Genomic DNA, 23,375 nt, shown 5'->3' with positions numbered 1-23,375 from the left:
ATAAGCAATGTCTTTCTTCATTACATCCCACCAGAATATTTGTCGAAGGTCTTCATACATTTTCGTTCCTCCCGGGTGGATTGAATACGAGGATTCATGGGCTTCTGACAAAATTTTCTGCTTCAAAGCAGCTTGATTAGGCACAGAAATCCTTCCCCTGAATCGGAGGGTACCATATTGATTCTTCGAGAAATCGGAAAACTAGATACGTTTCTGCAAATCGGCATCACCTGACTGGGTTGTGCGGATTTCTTCCTCAAGAGTAGGAGTAACCCTCAGAATATTGGCAAGGCCAGCCTCAACTATGACCAGGTTGAGCTGAGCTATCTCCTCTTTAAGCTCGGAAGGCTAAGATTCCAACATGACGTTTAAACTGATGGGTTTTTGATTGAGTGCATCGGCAACCACATTGGCCTTACCCGGATGGTAATTTATTCCAAGGTTGTAATCCTTGACCAACTCAGGCCATCTTCGTTGACGGAGATTTAAATCCGGCTGAGTAAATATATATTTGAGACTTTTGTGATCAGTAAAAATTTGGCACCTTTTTCCGATGAGGTAGTGTCTCCAAATTTTTAAAGCATGAACTACCGCGGCCAATTCCAAATCATGAGTGGTGTAATTTCCTTCGTGGGGCCGTAGCTGCCGTGAAGCATAAGCTACTACCTTGCCATCTTGCATAAGTACGCATCCTAGCCCTTGCCGGGAAGCGTTGCAGTATACGTCAAAACTGCGGTAGATATCCGGAAGTGTTAATACTGGCGCAGTTGTCAATCGTTTCTTCAACTCGGTGAAACTTTTCTCATAGTTCAAAGTCCATTCAAACTTCTTAACCTTTTTGAGCAGCTCCGTCATGGGCTTAGCAATCTTGGAAAACCCTTTAATGAAACGGCGGTAGTATCCGGCTAATCCAAGAAAACTCCGGATCTGAGATACGATGGCGGGTGGCAACCAGTCGAGCACATCTTTCACCTTGCTTGGGTCCACGGCTATACCTTCAGCGGATAGCACATGCCCGAGGAATCCAACTTGCTTGAGCCAAAACTCGCATTTACTGAATTTGGCGTATAACTGGTGCTCACGGAGTCGTTGTAACACTGCTCGGAGGTATTCCTTATGCTCTTCTTCATTCTTGAGTAAATAAGTATATCATCGATGAAGACGACCACGAACTTATCGAGGAAATCCATGAATACTTTATTCATCATGTGCATGAAGAAAGCGGGGGCGTTGGTGAGGCCGAAGGATATGACCGTGTATTCATAGAGACCATAGCGAGTGGTGAACGCGGTCTTGGGAATATCCTCCTTTTTAATTTTGAGCTGATAGTATCCAGTCCACAAATCAATCTTTGAGAATACCTTAGATCCACTGAGCTGATCAAACAAATCATCAATTCTTGGCAGAGGGTATTTGTTTTTGATCGTGACATCATTCAATTGTCAGTCGTCCACACACATACGGAGACTGCCATCTTTTTTGTCCACAAAAATAGCAGGCGATCCCCATGGTGAGGAATTGGGGCGGATATACCCTTTTTGGAGCATTTCATCAAGCTGTTTCTTTAGCTCCACTAATTTAGATGACGACATTCGATAATATTTCTTGCGTATTGGTGTGGTTCCGGGCACAAGTTCTATTGCAAATTCAAGCTCTCGATCAGGTGGCATGCCTGGCAGTTCTTCTGCGAATACATCAGAAAACTCACTGACCACCGGAATTAATTCCATCTCAGTTATTGCTGTAAAGACCATTTCCTTGAAGGGTATGCTCCTACGAGCAATAAACTTCGTAGTTTGCCCATCTTGGCCGGTCAAGTTGACTTCTCGGGTTGCACAATTTATGCATACTTGGTACTGAGTCAGCCAGTTCATACCCAAGATAACATCCAATTTATCAGACTCAATAAGTGTCAAAGACATTGGAAAACGGATTCCGTTGATACTGACTTCCAGATTGCGGCAGACTAGATTGCTTCTGATAAGGGATCACGGGGTTTGTACCAGCATATTCTTGCCCAGAAGCGAACAAGGAAATTTGTTTTGGGCAACAAAACTCCGAGAAATAAAAGAGCGGGAAGCCCTAGAGTCAAATAAAATTACTACATGCATGTTATTAACAGGGAACATACCAATGACGACTTCGGGATTTTCTTGGGCTTCGTCGGCGGAAATGTGATGAACGTATCCCGTGACGTCGTGCTGACTTGGACCTGCCTCCAAATAATGAACTTGTGGCTTGAACGTCACATTGGTCCAGTTGTTCTTGGGACACTGTTTAGCATAATGTCCGGTTTGTCCACAACTGTAACAGGAATTATTGCGCAGGCGATTCTCCAGAACTGGGTTGAGCACGTCATTCTTGACTTGGGTGGTGGTCTTGTTAACATTTTGTTGCCAGTTAGGCTGGTATGCCACCGGAGTTGGCTGCCAGGTACGAACCTTCTGCACTGGTTGCATTTCCTTTTTGGGCTCAAACTTGCGCTTGTGATCATTATGAGCAGACTTGTTATCTGATGCAAGCTTGTGTTCCCTTTGAGCAATGAAAGCCTTGTTCACCAGGGTTTGGAAATCCGGGAAATCGAACACACTGAGAGCACAGTGAAGTTGCGGGTTTAATCCACCAAGAAATCTGTCCATCTTCCTTTCTTCAGTGGCCATGTCATATTGAGAGTAACGTGACAGGTGATTGAATTTCTGCAAATATTCCCCCACTGACTGACTTCCTTGGAGGAGCGCAAGAAATTCATACTGCTTAGTCTTCATGATTCCCGCATGGATGTGATATTTCCGGAATTGCTTCTTGAATCTTGACCAGATAATTGCTTCATTATCGGTCCCTATGGCCTTTTCATTTTCCCACGATATGGCAGGAGCGCCTTCCAAATAATGTGGTACAAACGGAACCTTATCCTCTTCATCAGTTCGAGCAACCTCAAGCTTCTTTTCCATAGTTCTCAGCCAATCATCTGCATCCAAGGGATCAATGGCCTGACTGAAACTGGGAGGCTTAGTCCTTTGAAAATCAGATAACTTGGAGTGAGGGATGGGCCAATTTCCATTCTTTCCAACCATTGCTTGGATACATTTGAATATTTCCATCAGATCATTATTTCGTCGTTCCTCAAACATACGCATAATTTGCTCGGTGGAGGGCGGATTTGGCGGTGGAGGCAGTGGTGGAACGTACGGCTCGGGTGATTGTCCTGCCTGTCGGGCGGAATGCCGAACAGGAGAACGCTCGCGAACGTTGCTACTACAGCCTCCCCACGTCATCCTAATATGATTTTTCCCCAAGTCAAAGAAACCAAGATGAGAAACATTCAATATAAACTAGGGAGAAGCCAGCAACAAAATCCAAGTGAAACCGAAAAGGTGAAGAAAATACGGCGATAAAAATAAAGTCCAACATAATTATACATAGACTCGTACATGAAAGATATCAACATGCCAGGTCCAACTACCATCATACATGAAATGAAACATCATGGCTCGTACGACTACATCCATACTCGATCCGGACGACGGAGAATACTCAAAAGCTCTACTGCTCTGCTGGTGCTACGGGGTCCTCTCCTGAAGCGGACTCAGATCCAGAATTGACGGGGTTAACGGAGACCTCTGGGTTAAAAGTGACACGACGATGCTACCTCGAGGGCTCTCCCTCTGGGGCAGGTGGAGGGTGGATCATTAGGGCTACAGGAGTGGCGAGGAGTGAAACCCACTCAGTAGGAGCACTAAGTGGACTCGCAGTCACGGTGCCCGAGCTACTCGGAGGAGTAACCAGAGAAACAGGGGATCTAGAACTGGCAGGAATGTAGGGAGTAAATCCTACAGATGGAGAAACAGTGGCTGAGCGGGCAGAGACTAAAGTAGAAGCTAAAGCAGTACGGGCACGACTCAGCTCACGAGCCAGCTCGTATCAGAAGATAGCTAGCAGTGATGTGGCGAGAGAGGTGACTAGCTACACTATCAGACTCCGGATCAATGACAGGGAAACGGACACGACCATTATCGTGGAGAGAAGGATAGTAATGGAAACCTGGGTGGTTCTGCATCCGGACCTCGTTGTAGCGGAGGTCAACAAGTACCTCGAATGCAGCAAACTAGACAGCCTGAGAAGTGGTAGAAGCATAGCCGCTACAAGAGGTATGAGTGTAAGAGCTGGAATCAGAACTGGCGCGCAGAGTAACCACGGTGTGATACTCATACACTTAGTCAGCTAGGCGCTCCCGGTACACATGATAGGCTGGATCGTCTCCGTGAGGGTACAACCAATGCCACACGTTACGAATGAGATGCGGCGATGTGTACGACATCAGCTGCAACTGGCACGGATACAGCACCGGAGCCATCTACACTCACAACCATTAGCAAGTTAGCATAAAAATAAAATCAGTGCATGTAATGCAACAACCAGCTACAATTATTACCGACACTCAGCTACAACTCGTATCTAACGTCCAGTTAACTCGGCTTAGTCTAGCGTGGCCTACAGTCAGCGCGGCTCTGATACCAAACGTTGTGGTACCCCGGCTCAGAGTGACCGGTTTACCTCGCATTGCCAGCCCACAGACCTTGTCTTCTCGCAACACACGACAACATGGTACAGAAAAACAACCGCTTTATTCATGCTAGCGGATCATAGTTTAAATTACAATAGTTAGCGAGGCCAAGCGGCACACACGGTGCAGCTGAAAAATATGTACATTATTTAGTGAACATAAAGGGGCCTCGATCAGGACAACTACTTGGCAGCGGAACAACGCCATAGCGGGACTCCATAGCACAAGGACACCGATGTTGACACGGTCTAGACTCGGACATCACTCCTTCCCAATGAGACTTTCCTGAAATCTGGCATGACACGCCAGGTCAGTACATTGAATGTACTTGCAAGCTCACAATAAGCATAAACATAATGACAAACAATATCAGGATATTTAACCATTTAAGCAACAATGCAACCATACATCCAATATGCTGTGACTATACTCAACTGGTACTTGTTCCACGGACGTGCTTATCAGACGTGATCATTTCCAGACCACAAACATGATAATTTCTAAAACACACTTGTGATCCTTTCGGTGATCACCACCTGACCAATTCATGGCCTATGATCCTTACGACGATCATAACCCGACCAACTCTTGGCCCGTGATCCTTACGGCGATCACAACCCGACCAACTCATGGCCAGACTCAACATGATGGCCTCACTACCATCCTCAGGACAAACTTAGTGTGCATATTTTATTAAGTGTTGACCCATGGTGTACCCTACTTTCGAGCGTGTCCATAACCGTGGACTCGGCTATCGATAGATTAATAACACTCTGCAGAGGTTAGTACACTGTACCCACACTACTGAACCCATGGCCTCGCACTCCCATTCGGGAGGACCAACAACGTTCCAACGAAACCATTTCATTGTCATGACACTCTTCCGGCCATTCTGACTCAGACCCCATCGGGCTAGTCCTGGGTGGCCCCGTGTCTACCTCCAGGCACCTCGACCACCGTCGTGGCCACGATCCACTCTGGGATCCGGTACCAAAACTTAACTTAATAACGGACTCACAAGGTTATGCTTGCCTACCGGGCCAGGGTACAGCACGCGCATAACCTTCCCTAATTGGAGGCACCGACCAGAGGCACGACAATGAAACGCATTAAGGCCGTCCCATACCGGCAAATGTGGTTGCACTGGGAAAGACTCGTTTCAGTGGCACCATGACCCGGTCAACAACATATTCAAGTTGAGTTATTAATCAGGTTGAACTTAATGTGAAAAAATAACGGGTGTCATAATGCCATACTATGCATCACTTAACATATGCATCACATAACCATGCAAACAACTGAATCAACCACGCTCCTACGGAGCCATCATCAACTCATGCTTCTACTCTGGTTAAGATCACACCTCACTTATACCAGAATCATTTCTAGCAATCTCATCATTTTTTTCATCATACTGCTTCACGCGCGTAATGAGTGGCTGACTAGCGGGCCTTGCTAGTCAGGCCAGAGGGAGGGGAGAGGGAAACAAAGGGAGGCGGCGCTTCACCGGAGCTCACACCGGCGACGAGGCTTCTTGGAGTCAAACAAGAGGGAGGGATCGACGGAGAAGATGTTTGCGCACCTGCCCATACCCGTAGTGTGGCTAGCGGTGACCGGGCAGTGTCGGATTTGACCTCTCCAGTGGAGGCAGAGGGCGGAGGTTGCCAGAGAAGAAGAAGACGGCGGCTTGGGGCGGCTCCAGGGGCTCCAGGGGGTTGGGTGTGCTTCACGGAGAAGAGACGGAGGCCGTGGCAGGGTCGCCTTGGCTTGGGAGGGGCCGGAGCTGCGGGAACGATCGGGAGGGGATCGCCAGCGAGCTCGGCTCCGGGACCGCATCCCGCGGCCTGCCCGGCCGGGCTGCGGCTTCTACTGGATCTAGGAGGGAGTGGGAGTGGCTAGGGGTGCTCCAAGAGGCTACGGGTGGCTGCTTTTATAGGCGGGCGGCGGGGAGGGATCGGGCTCCGCCGGAGGACACCAGTCCACGGCGCCCGGCGACGAACGGCGCCAGAGAGAGAGAGAGGGAGAAGACGACGGAGGTCACGCAGGAACTGTGCGCGGGCGCGTACGAGCACGTGATCAAGGGGGAACGCGACGAACATAGTGCGCGTGCACTGTGCCGTTGGCCGGACCGTGCCCGTGCTTGCTGCAGCGAGCTCTGGTGTCGGCGAGCGGCAGGGGGGAGTTATGGAGGTGGAGACGAGGATGGTGGCGAGGTGTGGCACGCTCTGGCCGGCTGGGCAGCAAGCACGCGCTCCACAGAGGAGCTGGCGACGCGCATAGCGCGCGTATTGCATGCCAGCACGCTCGGACGAACGCGGTCACCGCGTGAACCATGACATCGGGCCACCCTACACACTATCAAAGATGTCTGGCGTGTAGTCCTTAGTAAACTGAGTTGTTACCACGGTTTGGTTAGGTTCCAGGTGCAGTAGAAGTAAACTTGTGCTGCTGACAAGTTACTGGACAGTAACTTTGGAGAGTTACTGTGGTCAAATCACTGGGATCCAAGGGCTGAGCTTTGGGGTTTTACTATCTCTTACTAAGGTAAATAGGCACAGGGAAAATCAGCTACAATGGAGATAGTAAAAAGATAGTTGTTGTAGAAACTACCATTTCTGCCCAGAAGTGACTTTATTTTCTGTAGCCAAAATATTCCAAAGAGTGGTGAAATATTTTTGCTCAGAAAGGTGCCCTAGGGTCCAAAGAATAATTAGGATTTGTCTCAGGATTTTTGGGGCAAGACAAATTAGGGTTGCTTTGGAGCTCAAAGGGTTAGCTAGGGTTTTGGAGGCCAAAATGCATATTTTTCATTTAAGAAAAAAAATTCCAAACCATATTTTTGGGTTGGCCAGGGGTGAAATGATGGTTGTGAGGAGGAGAGGGAACACTTGGGTGAAAATCAAGGGGTACCCAAGTGGTTAAGTCCAAATGAAATGATTCTGAACTCCAAATTCAAAACCAACTCAGCTGAAAATCAAGCAAAGAAGAAGAGGGCAAAAACAAGGCTGTCACAATTTGGACATCGGAAAGGTTCCGAGTGATTCGGGTATTTTTCGGGGTACCGGGAATTTACAAGAATACGAGGAAGAAGTAATGGGCCTCATGGGCCAAGTGGTGGAAGAGAGGAGGAAGGGCGCGCGGCCCCCCTAGCCCAAACCAAATTGGACTAGGGGCCAGCCCCCCTTTCCTCCTTTCCTCCCTCTCCTTCCTTCTCCTTATCCTCCCCTTCCTTCCCCTCTCCTACTTGGACTAGGAAAGGAGGGAGTCCTACTCCCGGTAGGAGTAGGACTCCTCCCTGGCGCGCCTCCTCCTGGCCGGCCGCCCTCTCCCCTTGATCCTTTATATACAAGCACAGGGGGGCACCTCTAGGCACAACAATTGATCTCTTGATCTCTTAGCCGTGTGCAGTGCCCCCCTCCACCATATTCCACCTCGATCATATCGTAACGGTGCTTAGGCGAAGCCCTGCGTCGGTAGCAACATCATCGCCGTCACCATGCCGTCGTGCTGACGAAACTCTCCCTCAAAGCTCGGCTGGATCGGAGTTCGAGGGATGTCATTGAGCTGAACGTGTGCTGAACTAGGAGGTGCCGTACGTTCGGTACTTGGATTGGTCAGATCGTGAAGACGTACGACTACATCAATCGCGTTGTGCTAATGCTTCCGCTTACAGTCTACGAGGGTACGTGACATATTCTCCCCTCTCATTACTATGCTTCACCATGATCTTGCGTGTGCGTAGGAATTTTTTTGAAATTACTACGTTCCCCAACAGTGGCATCCGAGCCACGTTTTATGCGTAGATGTTATATGCACGAGTAGAACACAAGTGAGTTGTGGGTGATACAAGTCATACTGCTTACCAGCATGTCATACCTTGGTTCAACGGTATTGTTGGATGAAGCGGCCCGGACCGACATTACGCGTACGCTTACGTGAGACTGGTTCTACCGACGTGCTTTGCACATAGGTGGCTGGCAGGTGTTAGTTTCTCCAACTTCAGTTGAACCGAGTGTGGCTCCGCCCGGTCCTTGAGAAGGTTAAAACATCACTAACTTGATGAACTATCATTGTGGTTTTGATGCGTAGGTAAGAATGGTTCTTGCTCAGCCCGTAGCAACCACGTAAAACTTGCAACAAAAATATAGAGGATGTCTAACTTGTTTTTGCAGGGCATGTTGTGATGTGATATGGTCAAGACATGATGCTAAATTTTATTGTATGATATGATCATGTTTTGTAACAAAGTTATCGGCAACTGGGAGGAGCCATATGGTTGTCGCTTTATTGTATGCAATGCAATCGCCCTGTAATTGCTTTACTTTATCACTAAGCTGTAGCGATAGTCGTAGAAGCAATAAGTGGTGAAACGACAACGATGCTACGATGAAGATCAAGGTGTCGCACCGGTGACGATGGTGATCATGACGGTGCTTCGGAGATGGTGATCACAAGCACAAGATGATGATGGCCATATCATATCACTTATATTGATTGTATGTGATGTTTATCCTTTATGCATCTTATTTTTCTTTGATTGACGGTAGCATTATAAGATGAACTCTCACTAAATTTCAAGGTATAAGTGTTCTCCCTGAGTATGCACCATTGCGAAAGTTCTTCGTGCTGAGACACCACGTGATGATCGGGTGTGATAGGCTCTAGGTTCAAATACAATGGGTGCAAAACAGTTACACACGCGGAATACTCAGGTTAAACTTGACGAGCCTAGAATATACAGATATGGCCTCGGAACACTGAGACCGAAAGGTCGAGCGTGAATCATATAGTAGATATGATCAACATAGTGATGTTCACCATTGAAAACTACTACATCTCACGTGATGATCGGACATGGTTTAGTTGATTTGGATCACGTGATCAGTTAGATGATTAGAGGGATGTCTATCTAAGTGGGAGTTCTTAAGTAATATGATTAATTGAACTTTAATTTATCATGAACTTAGTCCTGATAGTATTTTGCAAATAATGTTGTAGATTAATAGCTCGCGTTGTTGCTTCCCTATGTTTTTTTATATGTGTTCCTAGAGAAAAACTACGTTGAAAGATGTTAGTAGTAATGATGCGGACTTGGTCCGTGATCTGAGGTTTATCCTCATTGCTGCACAAAATAATTATGTCCTTGATGCACCGCTAGGTGACAGACCTATTGCAGGAGCATATGCAGACGTTATGAACGTTTGGCTAGCTCAATATGATGACTACTTTATATTTTAATGCACCATGCTTAACGGCATAGAATCGGGACTTCAAAGACGTTTTGAACGTCATGGACCATATGAGATGTTCCAGGAGTTGAAGTTAATATTTCAAGCAAATACCCAAGTTGAGAGATATGAAGTCACCAACGAGTTCTATAGCTAAAAGATGGAGGAGAATTGCTCAACTAGTGAGCACATGCTTAGATTGTCTGAGTACTACAATCGCTTGAATCAAGTGGGAGTTAATCTTCCAGATAAGATGGTGATTGACAGAGTTCTCTAGTCACCATTACTTAGTTACTAGAACTTCGTGATGAACTATGGTATGCAAGGGATGACGAAAACGATTCTCGAGCTCTTCGTGATACTGAAATCAACGAAGGTAGAAATCAAGAAAAAGCATCAAGTGTTGATGATTAAACAAGATCACTAGTTTCAAGAAAAGGGCAAAGGGAAAGAAAGGGAACTTCATGTAGAATGGCAAGCAAGTTGTCACTTCCGTGAAGAAGCCCAAAGCTAGACTAAAGCCTAAAATTGAGTGCTTCTACTGCAAAGGAAATGGTCACTTAAAGCGGAAATGCCCTGAATATTTGGTGGATAAGAAGGATGGCAAAGTGAACAAGGGTATATTTGATATACAGGTTATTTATGTGTACCTTACTAGTGTTTATAGTAGCCCTTGGGTATTTGATATTTGTTCGGTTGCTAAATATTAGTAACTTGAAACCGGAGTTACAGAATAAACAGAGACTAATTGAGGGTGAAGTGATGATGTGTGTTGGAAGTGGTTCCAAGATTGATATGATCATCACCACACACTCCCTATACTTTTGAGATTAGTGTTGAACCTAAATAAATGTTATTTGGCGTTTGCGTTGAGCATGAATATGATTTGATCATGTTTATTGCAATACGGTTATTCATTTAAAGTCAGAGAATAATTGTTGTTCTCTTTACATGAATAAAACCTTCGATGGTCATACACCCAATGAAAATAGTTTGTTGGATCTCGATCGTAGTGATACACATATTCATAATATTGATGACAAAAGATGCAAAGTTGATAATGATAGTGCAACTTATTTGTGGCACTGCCGTTTGGTTCATATCGGTGTAAAGCGCATGAAGAAACTCCATAAAGATGGACTTTTGGAATCACTTGATTATGAATCGTTTGATGCTTGTGAACCGTGCCTTATGGGCAAGATGACTAAAACTCCATTCTCCGGAACAATGGAACGAGCTACTGACTTGTTGGAAATAATACATACTGATGTATGCGATCCAATGAGTGTTGATGCTCGTGGCGGGTATCGTTATTTTCTGACCTTCACAAGATTATTTGAGCAGATATGAGTATATCTACTTAATGAAACACAAGTCTGAAACATTTGAAAAGTTCAAAGAATTTCAGAGTGAAGTGGAGAATCATCGTAATAAGAAAATAAAGTTTCTACGATATGGTCGTGGAGGAGAATATTTGAGTTACGAGTTTGGCCTTCATATAAAACAATGTGGAATAGTTTCATAGTTCACACCACCTGGAACACCACATCGTTATGGTGTGTCCGAACCTTGTAATCGCACTTTATTGGATATTGTGCGATCTATGATGTCTCTTACTGATTTACCAATACTGTTTTCACTACAACAAGAACCCCCCTTTAGCAACGTATCGATGTGTTGTCGTTTGCCTCTATAAGCGTTGCTAAGGCCTACACCAACAGATTCATATGTGTTGCTGTTGGTGGCGTTGCAAGGGTCTACCACAACGCATATAGATCCGCTGGTAATCTGGGAAATAATGCGTTGCAAGGCAACAACAGATTCATGCAACACTTCTATGCATTGGTGGTTGCAAAATAGAATACCTCCATATAATCATTTATGACACTGTTGTTCTATGCACTGGTGCAATCAAAATAGAATAACCTCCATATATAATCATTTATGACAGTAGGTAGTTTGAGTGGCCGTGCAAGGTACAACTTTAGTAAAATTAGATGAGCTGAAATGAAAGTGATATATTGATTCAATGGAACAATCTGGTACGTTACAATGCAAGTATCATCATTTAGGAGTACATCACTTCTAGTCCTGGCCATGGGAAGCCTGGCCCGGCCGGCCCGGCCTGACCCAGCCCGAAAAAGCCCAACCCGGCCCGGCCCGACGCTGCCCCCGGGACGGGCTCGAGCCTAGTTTTTTAGCCTGAAGGCCGGGCCGGGCCGGGCCCGGGCCCGTTGTTTTTGCCATTTTCTAAAGGTCGGTCCGGGCCGGCCCGTAGCCCGACGGGCTTTTACATGCTCGGGCCAGGCTCGGGCCCAGAAACAAAGGCCTGATGGCTGGGCTGGGCCGGGCCCGGGCCTGGGTTTTTTGTGTTGGGCTTGGCTAGGCCCGGCCCGAAGCCCGACCCGGCCCGAGGTTTGGCCAGGTATAATCACTTCCTTATAGAAAAAATATAAAATTTCTAGACATTCAAAGAACTATGTTGTTTCTCCTCCAAGTATCATGAATCATCATACATTCTCCAAGATCCAAGTAATCATCTAGTATTGAAATTCTCAACCTACAAAAAAACCCATAATACTATTTAGGCATAAATTCGAAATGAAGTTTAAAAATATACATAGTATACATTATACCTAAAAGGACCCACATAAAAATTATCAGGTGTGCAAGAAAAGATTGTTGGGGGGAGTATAATCTTATGTATGTCTAACAAGTAACTTAGTAGGAGTACATGTTAAAACATGGATTATCTAGACCAGTCAGATGTGCCTGTTCACTGTGAACAACCAGCAACATGTATTCACTACTAACAATTGTCCAAAGATTATATCATATCAACAATGAGATGAATTCAGTAACAAACTAAATGGTGAGTACGTACGCAATAATATCGACTATACAAAACTGGATATTTCTGTTTTCCAAAGGTTTCAACATTAAATAGCTTTGTGTCACCAGTACTCTCGTACTGCTCCTGCTTGGTATGATGTATTAGGAGAAAAAACTCAATGGCAACAGCTCAAAAATCAGTAACTAATCTACATCTCACAAAACTCGTAGTTACCTAAGAACTACAATGTCACATTAGAAGTTCTCAATTCAAGAATAAGATTCTTAAAACCAGTAGAAGAAAGAACACGAAAAAGAAATGCATCATTAGATTTGGCTTCTCTAAGAAAAAGTAGTGGAGTTCTGTTTCTAGAAAAGGTAGGATTCAAGCTATTTACAGGGAAATAAAAATAATTTAATGTGGCGCTATTTAATTCTTCAAGACCAACCTAGCACTAAAGCTGAATACATATTTAAGAAAATGCATCAGGGGTGAACGATGTAATGGTTGTTCAATCTGAATCAAAGCAAACCTAAGTAATGGATGAACAATTTTATATTAGTACAGACCCAGTTTTAAGAAACGCTACTCATTTGCCTCTGCTGCCAATGTGGCGTATCATATAACCAAGAGAATCTGATCTTTGTCACAACTTAGCTCCATAATCATGTATCATTTACCATGTCATCGAATAACTGAATATCAATACCTATATGAACCTACAAAATATATATGGGCCTGAACAAAAGTTAAGACCGGAAAAATAGACATATATTGGCACACTTAACTAACAAAGACTCGTTGGACCAGTTAGTGTAAACATTAAGCACATGGAATAAATAAGAATGCTACGTCATGAGGAGAAGATAAGGAAATGGAGACCTTAGTGACCTGAACCAGGGGATGGTTTATCAAGTAAGCGAATGGGTTGCCCCACCTTCTGCGATGATGTCGTAAGCTCTATATTTCCATCTGCCCCTGAAGCTGCACGCCATTAAAGCAAGTTAATCCCTTTCGCAATCATCCAAGGCAAGTTAAATATTTCAACACAATCTTATCTATTTGCGCATCTATTATCAACAATTTGAAACCTGACTTGTAGGACAGTTTCATACCAACATCACGGTTACTACAAGTGTTTAGAGACTAAAAGATTGTTAGCTGACATCTTGTAGGCAAAAAATATGCAAGGGAAACAAACGCATGATGAGATACATGTGGAACAAATAATACAAACAACTGTAAGTAAAAGGGACCATGGAATCAGTAAGGAGCTAGAAGGTTCCATGATTATTATTGTACGCATTGTAAAACATACAGATCTTCTTCATTTTCATTTGGGAATGCATTTTATCTTCTAAATTTTTTATTTCAGAAAGCATATTATCTTCTATCTACTGTATAGGTTCTATAGGTTCTATAAGGAGCAGCAAAATCAATAGCAGCGGCAATAGCTTTCAATGGCAGCAGCAATAGCAACCAGCGGCAGTAGCAAATAATCAGAGTCAACGGCAATCATCTTCTATCGACTGCATAGGTACTAAGATGTAGCAAAATCAGCAGCGGTGGCAATAGCAATCAGCGACAGTAGCAAAAGATCAGTGTCCCCAAGAGTTGTACTTTCCATCAACACGCACAGACCACACATACACAGGCACATGAGCCAAGCACGCACGCATTTGCAGGGCAAACGCACGTAGGGCCACCAGAGCAAGACGATGCGGGGCGCCAAAATGAAAAGGCAATAAGAGCACCATCACGGCCGAAGGCTTTGCGAGCCACAAGAACCACCCGCATGCGTGGGATCCATGCGGGGTAGTGGCCTCCAAAACAGAAGCAAGCAAGCTGCGCTGGTGATCCGTGTCAACAAGGGTTACTGCGGGGACGCGAGCAGTGGCATGGAGGACATCGCCATGGAGGAATATTGGAGAAGAGCACTGGGGAAGACTGGCCTATGAGCGAAGGCGTGGAACAGCGCCAGATCTGGTGGCGGCGGCTCGCCATGGAAGTCAGGTGAGAGAGAGGGGAATCGGGTGAGAGGAGACGGTGCATATAATATTTGGCTGCGTGGCTTGGGTGGATGAGTTATTGATGGAGCTGTGGGTACGAGGAGGTTTGACTTTTTTTCTAGAACGAAGAAGGTTAGCTCTAAGTGCAGAACAAAGTGCGGGAGGTGGAACGTGGGAAAAACAACAGATCCTGTAATATCGTTGGTACAAATGCATTGCTGTAGGGGGGTCTTTGTTGTAGTGTTTGGTGCTATGCATTAGAGACAACTGCATTCACTTTAAATAGGGCACCATCAAAATTTGTTGAGACGACGCCTTATAAACTATGGTTTGGCAAGAAACCAAAGTTGTAGTTTCTTAAAGTTTGGAGCTGCGATGCTTATGTGAAAAAGTTTTTCAACCTGATAAGCTCAAACCCAAATTGGAGAAATGCGTCTTCATAGGATACCCAAAGGAAATTGTTGGGTACACCTTCTATCACAGATCCAAAGGCAAAATCTTTGTTGCTAAGAATGGATCCTTTCTAGAGAAGGAGTTTCTCTCGAAAGAAGTGAGTGGGAGGAAAGTAGAACTTGATGAGGTAACTGTACCTTCTCCCGAATTGGAAAGTAGTTCATCACAAAAATCAGTTCTAGTGATTCCTACACCAATGAGTGAGGAAGCTAATGATGATGATCATGTAACTTTAGATCAAGTTACTACAGAACCTCGTAGGTCTTCTAGAGTAGGGTCCGCACCAGAGTGGTATGGTAATCCTATTATGGAAGTCATGTTACTAGACCATGATGAACCTACGAACTATGAGGAAGCGATGATGAGCCCAAATTCCGCGAAATGGCTTGAGGCCATAAAATCTGAGATAGGATCCATGTATGAGAACAAAGTATGGACTTTGGTTGACCTGCCCGATGATCCGCAAGCCATACAAAATAAATGGATCTTCAAGAGGAAGAAGGACGCTCATAGTTGTGTTAATATCTACAAAGCTAGACTTGTCGAAAAAAGGTTTTCTTACAAAGTTCAAGGTGTTGACTATGATGAGTTTTTGTCACTCGTAGCGATGCTTAAGTCTGTCCGAATCATGTTAGCAATTGCCAATCTGGCAAATGGATGTCAAAACTGCATTCCTTAATGGATTTTTTAAAGAAGGGTTGTATATGATGAAACCAGAAGGTTTTGTCAATCCTAAAGATGCTAACAAAATGTGCAAGCTCCAGCGATCCATCTATGAACTAGTGTAAGCATCTCGGAGTTGGAATATAAGCTTTGATGAGTTGATCAAAGCATATGGTTTTATACAGACTTTTGGAGAAGCCTGTATTTGCAAGAAAGTGAGTGGGAACTCTGTAGCATTTTTAAAACTATATGTAGATGACATATTGTTGATTGGAAATGATATAGAAATTCTGGATAGCATAAAAGGATACTTGAATAAAAGTTTTTCAAAGAAAGGCCTCGGTGGAGCTGCTTACACATTGAGCATCAAGATCTATAGAGATAGACCAAGACGCTTGATAAGTTATTTCAATGAGTACATACCTTGATAAGATTTTGAAGTAGTTTAAAATAGAACAGTCAAAGAAGGAGTTCTTGCCTGTGTTGCAAGGTGTGAAGTTGAGTAAGACTCATAACCCGACCATGGCATAAAATAGAAAGAGAATGAAAAATCATTCCCTATGCCTCAGTCATAGGTTCTATAAAGTATGCTATGATGTGTACCAGACCTATTGTGTACCTTGCTCTGAGTTGGGCAAGGGAGTACAATTTTGATCTAGGAGTATCACTGGACAGCGGTCAAGAATATCCTTAGTGAGTACTAAGGAAATATTTCTCGATTATGGAGGTGATAAAAGAGCCCGTCGTAAAGATTTACATTGGTGCAAGCTTTTACACCAATCCAGATGACTCTAAGTCTCAATCTGGATACATATTGAAAGTTGGAGCAATTAGCTAGAGTAGCTCCGTGCAGATCATTGTAGACATAGAATATTTTCAAAATACATACGGCTCTAAATGTGACAGACCCGTTGACTAAACTTCTCTCACGAGCAAAACATGATCATACCTTAGTACTCTTTGGGTGTTAATCACATAGCGATGTGAACAAGATTATTGACTCTAGTAAACCCTTTGGGTGTTGATCACATGACGATGTGAACTATGGGTATTAATCACATACAGATGTGAATATTGGTGTTAAATCACATGGTGATGTGAACTAGATTATTGACTCTAGTGCAAGTGGGAGACTGAAGGAAATATGCCCTAGAGGCAATAATAAAGTTATTATTTATTTCCTTATTTCATGATAAATGTTTATTATTCATGCTAGAATTGTATTAACCGGAAACTTAGAACATGTGTGAATACATAGACAAACATAATGTCACTAGTATGCCTCTACTTGAGTAGCTCGTTAATCAAAGATGGTTAAGTTTCCTAACCATAGACATGTGTTGTTATTTGATTAACGGGATCACATCATTAGGAGAATGATGTGATTGACTTGACCCATTCTGTTAGCTTAGCACTTGATTGTTTAGTATGTTGCTATTGCTTTCTTCATGACTTATACATGTTCCTATGACTATGAGATTATGCAACTCCCGTTTACCAGAGGAACACTTTGTGTGCTACCAAACGTCATAACGTAACTGGGTGATTATAAAGGTGCTCTATAGGTGTCTCCGAAGGTAGTTGTTGGGTTGGCGTATTTCGAGATTAGGATTTGTCACTCCGATTGTCGGGGAGGTATCTCTGGGCCCTATTGGTAATGCACATCACTATAAGCCTTGCAAGCAATTTGACTAATGAGTTAGTTGTGGGATGATGCATTATATAACGAGTAAAGAGACTTGCCGGTAACGAGATTGAACTAGGTATTGAGATACCGACGATCGAATCTCGGGCAAGTAACATACCGATGACAAAGGGAACAAGGTATGCTGTTATGCGGTTTGACCGATAAAGGTCTTCATAGAATATGTGGGAGCCAATATGAGCATCCAGGTTCTGCTATTGTTTATTGACCGGAGACGTGTTTCGGTCATGTCTACATAGTTCTCGAACCCGTAGGGTCCGCACGCTTAAAGTTCGGTGACGATTTATATTATGAGTTATGTGATTTGATGTATCGAAGGTAGTTCGGAGTCCCGGATGAGATCGGGGATACGACGAGGGATCTCTAAATGGTCAAGACGTAAAGATCCATATATTGGACGACTATATTCGGACATTGGAAAGGTTCCGAGTGATTCGGGTATTTTTTGGGGTACCGGGGAGTTACGGGAATACGAGGAAGAAGTAATGGGTCTCATGGGCCAAGTGGTGGAAGAGAGGAGGCAGGGCGCACGGCTCCCCTAACCCAAATCGAATTGGACTAGGGGGCCAACCCCCCTTTCCTCCTTTTCCTCCCTCTCCTTCCTTCTCCTTCTCCTCCCCTTCCTTCCCCTCTCCTACTTGGACTAGGAAAGGAGGGAGTCCTACTCCCGGTAGGAGTAGGACTCCTCCCTGGCGCGCCTCTTCCTGGCCGGCCACCCCCTCCCCCTTGATCCTTTATATACAGGGGCATGGGGGCACCTCTAGGCACAACAATTGATCTCTTGATCTCTTAGCCATGTGCGGTGCCTCCCTCCACCATATTCCACCTCGATCATATCGTAGCGGTGCTTTGGTGAAGCCCTGCATCGGTAGCAACATCATCACCGTCACCACGCCGTCGTGCTGACGAAACTCACCCTCAAAGCTCGGCTGGATCAGAGTTCGAGGGACATCATCAAGCTGAACGTGTGCTGAACTCAGAGGTGCCGTACGTTCGGTACTTGGATCGGTCGGATCGTGAAGACGTATGACTACATCAACCGCGTTGTGCTAATGCTTCCGCTTACGGTGTACGAGGGTACGTGGACATACTCTCCCCTCTCGTAGCTATGCATCACCATGATCTTGCGTGTGCATAGGAATTTTTTTGAAATTACTATGTTGTCATGCCCAAGATGCGACCCTATCCTAAAGGAACTCGAAGGTCCCACCAAGGATAGAAGCACATCTTGAAGATGCTTTTGCAAGGTGGATATCATTACATCAACATTCCATAATAGATGGGGATACATACAAGAGGCATACAATGCCACACGAATACAACAACATCTTACATAAGAGCACCATCCGACTACGGATGAAACACAAACAGAAATTCAAATGACATCCACCCTGCTAGCCCAGGCTGCCGACTTGGAACCTATCCCCTAATCGAAAAAGAAGCAGAAGAAGAACTCCAAAACAAGCAACATCACTCTCGCGTCATGATCATCGCATAACCTGTACCTGCAATTGTTGTTGTAGTAATCTGTAAGCCATGAGGACTCAGCAATCCCATTACCATGGGTATCAAGACTAGCAAAGCTTAAAGGGAAAGGAAGGGGTAAAGTGGTGAGGTTGCGACAGCGACTAAGCATATATGGTGGCTAACATACGCAAATAAGAGCGAGAAGAGAGCAAACGGAACGGTTGTGAAGCTAGCAATGATCAAGAAGTGATCCTGAACTCCTAGTTACGTCAAACATAACCCAAAAACCATGTTCACTTCCCGGACTCCACCGAAAAGGGACCATCACAGCTACACACGCGGTTGATGCGTTTTAATTTGTATCTGGTGTCAAGTTATCTACAACCGGACATTAACAAATTCCCATATGCCACATAACCGCGGGCACGGCTTTCGAAAGTTTATACCCTGCAGGGGTGTCCCAACTTAGCCCATGATAAGTGTCGGTGTCAAAACCGGCGGATCTCGGGTAGGGGGTCCCGAACTGTGCATCTAGGCAGATGGTAACATGAGACAAGGGACACGATGTTTTTACCCAGGTTCGGGCCCTCTCGATGGAGGTAAAACCCTACTCCTGCTTGATTTATATTGATGATATGGGTAGTACAAGAGTTCATCTACCACGAGATCGGAGAGGCTAAACCCTAGAAGCTAGCCTATGGTATGATTGTTGTTCGTCCTATGGACTAAAACTCTCTGGTTTATATAGACACCGGAGAGGGCTAGGGTTACATAGAGTCGGTTACAATGGGAGGAGATCTTCATATCAAATCGCCAAGCTTGCCTTCCGGACACGGGAAGAAGTCTTCAATCTTGTATCTTCATAGTCCGGGAGTCCGGCCAAAGGTCATAGTACAGCCATCCGGGCACCCCCTAGTCCAGGACTCCCTCAGTAGCCCCTGAACCAGGCTTTCAATGACGACGAGTTCGGCGCGCAAATTGTCTTCGGCATTGCAAGGCGGGTTCCTCCTCCAAATTCTCCATAGAAGATGTTGAACACAAGGATAGTGTCCGGCTCTGCAAAATAAGTTCCACATGCCACCGTAGAGAGAATAATATCTGCACAAATCTAATCTGCTGACGTATTCCGCAGCGTGACATCACGCCACGGCCAGGCCTTTATTCGAATTGTTTTATTGTTCCACCTCAGTGCGTTTAGCGAGGCGGTTTCCTTGGCACGTCTTGTCAAAGCAGAGATCGTGTCCCCTTATTCTGGGATTCTCATCAATACGGGCGTGGGTAACACAACCACACCATTAACCGAGTTTTATTGGGCTGATGGGGGCTCATAGTCTCGGCCGCCCATATAAGGGGATAAGGATCCACCCTTTCCATTCATGCCTTCTTCCTCCCTTGCTCATCCATCCCCGCGCACTCGAACTCCAGCGCCCGAGTCCGCACTCCCCACCTCGACCCTTCTCCAATCATGTCCGGAGCGGGAGGTAGATGGATGGCCTCCTCCGTCACGGAGGGGCAAATCAAAAAGTTGAGGAAGGCCGGATACTTGTCTGACGACATCGCGCACCGGCTTCCCGAGGATGGGCAAATCGTCCCCATCCCTAGGCCCCATGAGAGGGACGTGTCTCTCCCCCATTTCCTCCGCAGACTGGGCTTTCCCCTTCACCCGTTCATCCGGGGGCTCATGTTCTACTATGGTCTGGACTTCCACGATCTGTCCCCGAACTTCATCCTCAACATTTCGGCGTTCATCGTCGTATGTGAGGCCTTCCTCCGCATCCAGCCTCACTTTCGCCTATGGCTGAAGATCTTCAGCGGCAAGCCGAAGGTCGTGGGCGGACGTCAAGCGGAGTGCGGAGGCGCCATTGTGGGCAAGATAGCCAACGTCACATGGCTCGAGGGTGCCTTTGTAGAGACCATCAAAAGATGGCAATCGGGGTGGTTCTATATCACCGAGCCGCGTGACCCTGAATGGGCAGCGGCCCCCGAATTTCGATCTGGCATCCCCACTTGGCTCACATCTTTGAAGGAGACGGGCCTGTTGTGGGGTAGTCCGGAAGAGGTGACCGGACTCCAAACCTGCGTCTGAGACCTGGTAAACAAGAAGGTTAAGCTCGTCAACGTAGTCCAGGTCATGCACTTCCGCCGGATTCTTCCGTGTCAACGACGGGCCTTCACCTTGTGGGAGTTCGACCCGACCCAGCACCAGACTCTGTCCCGGCTTTTCGACACAAAGCACGAGGATGCTTGGAAGGTGCTATTCAAGAGCTCCGAGGTCTCCCCACCCGTCACCGAGGATCGCGGATTCTGCGCCATGCGCCAAGCCACCGAAGTAAGCTCGCTTTTAGTCTTTCTCGGGACACTTGATTTTCATGGTTTGATTCATGCAGGATCTAAACTCCTGCTCCTTTGACAGGACTGGAAGAGGACATCCAGGCAGTTTGACTGCCCGGCCCCTTTGCCCGAAGGCCCAACAGACGCGCGCTTGACGAAGCTGCTGGTTCCGGCACCTCAGGTGGTGCCGGAGAAGAAGGCCAAGAAGAAGGCCACAGGGACCCGAAAGAGTTCCCGGCGCCTGGTGGTGTCGGATTCGTCGCCCGACAACCCTGAAGCACCCTCTGCCTCTGAGGACAAGGAGGAAGAAGAAGAAGAAGAAGAAGAAGCCTCTCCCCCTCTAGCGAGGGGAGGAAAGAAAAGGAAAACCGCCCCAACTGGGGGGCCGGAGGGTCCAAGAAGGGGAGGACCCTTCTGCCGGACTACGCCTCCGATGCCGAAGACGGCGGGGAGGAATGGCCATCCAGGGTCAAGCCCCTGGCAAAGTCATAAGTATCTGGATACCAGAATAACTTATGGCGCTCCTCTGATGCATGGTACCTTCTGACGCCGAATTCAATTATGCAGTCCGCCCCGGGCTCAGCTCGGCGATTCATCGAGCGGCTCCCTGGACTCGTCGGATGTGAATAGCGCTTGACTTCCGATGGCCTCCTCCCCTCTCCCTACATACGACGCTGAGGTGGAGTCCCAAAAGGGGCTAAACCAGGAGGAGGTGGTCCTGGGGGAGCCACAAGGTGACCTCCCAGACTCCAGGCCCAAAGGGGAGAAACCCCAGAGGGATCTAAGTCCGGCCCTGGGCCGGACACCGCTCCGGAACCAACAACGGTTCCAGAGTCTGGTAGGCGGCGCCTTCATAAGAAAGGCGTGCCTACAACGCCGGCGGCCTCCGTCCAACCGGAGACGCCAGACAATTTGCTGGAGGTGCTTAACGGCGCCTCCATCGACGAGGAGCACCGCACTGTTATGAGTGCGGTGATTCAGAAGGTTTAGTCTGCCAAGAGTGGACTAACATAAGCCTGTACCAGCCTGCTAACAGGCTTCGAGGTATGTAAAACATATAAAAATGTTACCACATAGACAGTAGCCCCTGATGCTTAGTTCGGCGTTCGAAAAGAAAAGCCGAGCTGAGGATCTAAAAAGATATACGCAGGATTCTAACATAAATGTGTCAATATGGGAATGCAGGCTGCGCTGCTGACCTCTGCCGCACTGACTACGGAGGTCGATAAATTGAAGAAGAGCCTCGAGCGGTCAGAGAACGAGCTCGGCCGTGCCAAGAAGCAGCTCGAGGACAAGGAGGGTACGTAACACCGTATGTAAATGTATATAGAAATACCTAGTTGCAAATAATGATAGGATCAACGTGAATGTTGCAGGGACCACGACCAAGGTGGCGACCCTGAAGGAAGCGGTGTCCAAGGCCAAAAATAGTGCAACCTTGGAGCGCACCGAGCGAGAGAAACAGGAGGCACGGGTGGTGGAGGTGCGGCTAGAGCTCCAGGCTCTCGTGGAGAAACACGAGAGTTTGGAGCATGACTCGAAGACTCGAGAGTCCGAGCTTGCCTTGGCTCTGGAGAGTGCCAAAACCGCTAAGGCCGAAGCCCAGAAGGCCCTCCAGGAGATCGAGGTGATAAAGAAGATAGCGGCGGGTAAGGAATTCTTTATGCAAAGCAAGCATATAAAAGTGAATTATCTGTTACTTACCCGAATCCGGAGCTCTCCAGGAGCGTTCGCCGATCTGCCCCGTAGTGTGTCTGATGCTGCCGCGTTCTACCGCACCGAGGAGGGGAGCTCGACGGAAAAGGTGTTCTAGTCTCAACATGCTGAGGCCGGACATCCGGTGCCCCTGAGCGACCAGCTGAAGCAGCTGGTCGAGCTCCACAAGGTGGCCGAACAGGCCATGAAGGGCCTCATAGTACGGCCGTGGCCAGGAGAAGCCATGCCTGGGAGCTACTTCGGTCTGGTGCGGCGGCTGGTGGACGCTTGTCCCTGGATTGAAGTCATCAAGCGCTCCGTCTGTATTGAAGGTGCCCGTAGGGCCCTTGCCCGTGCTAAGGTGCACTGGGGGAAGATGGACGCCGAGAAGCTTGTGACGGACCCGCCACCGCCGGGCAAGGAGTAT

The sequence above is a fragment of the Triticum dicoccoides genome, chromosome 2B, assembly GCF_002162155.2.
Source record: "Triticum dicoccoides isolate Atlit2015 ecotype Zavitan chromosome 2B, WEW_v2.0, whole genome shotgun sequence".
NCBI lineage: Eukaryota > Viridiplantae > Streptophyta > Magnoliopsida > Poales > Poaceae > Triticum > Triticum dicoccoides.
This window is presented reverse-complemented; position numbering follows the sequence as displayed.